Raw genomic sequence first — 2,500 nt, 5'->3', positions numbered from 1 at the left:
GTGCCTTAACCTAACCCAAGTTGTGCCTTAACCTAACCCAAGTTGTGCCTTAACCTAACCCAAGTTGTGCCTTAACCTAACCCAAGTTGTGCCTTAACCTAACCCAAGTTGTGCCTTAACCTAACCCAAGTTGTGCCTTAACCTAACCCAAGTTGTGCCTTAACCTAACCCAAGTTGTGCCTTAACCTAACCCAAGTTGTGCCTTAACCTAACCCAAGTTGTGCCTTAACCTAACCCACGTTGTGCCTTAACCTAACCCACGTTGTGCCTTAACCTAACCCACGTTGTGCCTTAACCTAACCCACGTTGTGCCTTAACCTAACCCACGTTGTGCCTTAACCTAACCCACGTTGTGCCTTAACCTAACCCACGTTGTGCCTTAACCTAACCCACGTTGTGCCTTAACCTAACCCACGTTGTGCCTTAACCTAACCCACGTTGTGCCTTAACCTAACCCACGTTGTGCCTTAACCTGCTCTGTAATTGGCATATGACACGTTACATTAATCTAGTGTTGTCTAACCACAACCCTCTGAATATAGTTCGCTACTCGCACCGCCCACCCTCTTGTGTATCGTTTCATGTTCAACACTTCGCAAGTGTTGCTTACTTTTTACATGCTCCCGCTGTACACTGTAATGTGGACGACTGCAGGATGTACATCGCCCCCCCCCCTCCCCCCCCCCTGCCTTCGCACGCTGGTCGTTCAGGTGCTTGCGTGTTCAATGCCCTTCGCAGCTGTTCACTGGCATTCGCATGTCGAAGCGCTCAGTCTACGTCGTGGTACGGCCTGTGTCCACTGTCCGCTGATGTCGTAAGCTTAACCCTCACATTGTACTGCACATAGGTCCGTATGTACTGAATGATACGCTGTGGCACATGTGTGACCGTACAACGACTGCGCCCAACAACAGCGAACCATACGGTCCAAATGTTGTGCACTCAGCCACGTGCCGTCTCCCCATAACAGCTACATTGCAGTGTGGTACGCCATAGAGACGTGTGGGAGTAACGGACGCCCTGGATGGCGATCAGCATGAGCCGTCTGTTGATGTAGTGGCGCGTGTATTCAAACGTAGTCGTCTCTTCTCACACAGTGTGATAGCATGGTGCACCGCGTTCCACATCTGCGACATGGTACAGATGCTGGTTGACAGTCGGTGTCGTAATGGACATCGCATACGTAGGGGGCCACCTCCCACGTGTTCTCTAGTCGTGCACATTTTGTTGCGTGTATGTGGGCAGACGTAGTGTGTCGTGGCACCTAACAGACAGGTATGCAATAATCGTTGCATTTGCAAACTGGGATGGACGTCTACGTTTGCTGGTGACGTTACGCAAATGAACAACTGGTAAACCCATTGTGGTGCGGTTGTTGTTGCTGGAGGTAAATCAGTAAGGGCAAATCTGTGTGTGAAGCGATACGCGGCGGTGGCTGGGTGGGACCGTCCCCGGCCGGTGAGGGGGGGCCGCCCGGCGTGCTGGCCGCGCGGTGCGTGGGCGCACGCGCTACAGCCGGCTGGTGGGGGCGCCCAGTGGCAGGCGCGCCGGCCGACGGACGCGGCAGGCGGCGCAGCTGCGCGCCGGGGCACCCTGCGCGCGGCGCCGGGCGGCCAAAGTGGGTCCTCGCGGGCCCGGTGCGAAGCGCGGTGGACATCTGCAGTGTGCTGGTCCGACTGAGGACTGTGTGCGTTGAGGATGCGCCGCCGCCCGGCACTCGGCGCCGCGACGCCGTCTGCTGCTCGGTCGCCCCAGCGGTTCTCGCTGGTGGTTTGTATCGCAGTTGTGCAGACGTGTTGGCACGTGCGCTGTGCTGGGAGAGTTCGCTTCGGCACCCACGTGGGGCCTTTGCCCTTCTGTGGCGCTGGCGTTGGAGCTGCCGGTCACCGTAGGTGGCGCGTGTTGTCTCCCGCCGGCAATGCCACGACAGCACGCTCCCGGGCCTCTGTCGGCAGCGGCAAGCTCAGTTGGGAGCACGGGTGGTCGCACCTAAAGCGTCTACTCGCCTAACTCCGGGCGATTGCGCCTCTCTCGAACCCGACCAAGTACTTAGGACGGCGCTGCGCGCCGCCGGGACCTGAGAGGGTTTCGAGGTGTATTGTGCAGGGGAGCTCAGCCTCCTCCTGTTTGCAGAATAATTGAGCGGACGCTTGCGTGTTCGCGCGGGCCCCTGGGACACACTCCCGGGCGGCCGGCTGCTCAGCTCTAGTTGACGCAGCTCCCTGGTTGATCCTGCCAGTAGTCATATGCTTGTCTCAAAGATTAAGCCATGCATGTCTCAGTACAAGCCGCATTAAGGTGAAACCGCGAATGGCTCATTAAATCAGTTATGGTTCCTTAGATCGTACCCACGTTACTTGGATAACTGTGGTAATTCTAGAGCTAATACATGCAAACAGAGTCCCGACCAGAGATGGAAGGGACGCTTTTATTAGATCAAAACCAATCGGTCGGCTCGTCCGGTCCGTTTGCCTTGGTGACTCTGAATAACTTTGGGCTG

General features: G+C 56.5%; 1 non-coding gene across 1 annotated transcript in view; it reads left to right on the top strand.

Moving 5' to 3' along the window:
* Positions 1-2,219: 2,219 nt before the first annotated feature.
* Positions 2,220-2,500, top strand: part of LOC126133092 (small subunit ribosomal RNA) — a 1,911-nt gene continuing 1,630 nt past the window's right edge. Inside the window, exon 1 of the ribosomal RNA XR_007527572.1 lies at positions 2,220-2,500. This exon is cut by the window's right edge and continues 1,630 nt beyond it. This is a non-coding gene — a ribosomal RNA (small subunit ribosomal RNA).

Source organism: Schistocerca cancellata, unplaced genomic scaffold (assembly GCF_023864275.1).
Source record: "Schistocerca cancellata isolate TAMUIC-IGC-003103 unplaced genomic scaffold, iqSchCanc2.1 HiC_scaffold_592, whole genome shotgun sequence".
Taxonomy (NCBI): domain Eukaryota; kingdom Metazoa; phylum Arthropoda; class Insecta; order Orthoptera; family Acrididae; genus Schistocerca; species Schistocerca cancellata.
Note: the sequence above shows the minus strand (reverse complement) of the source record. Positions and strands in the feature narration are given on the sequence as shown.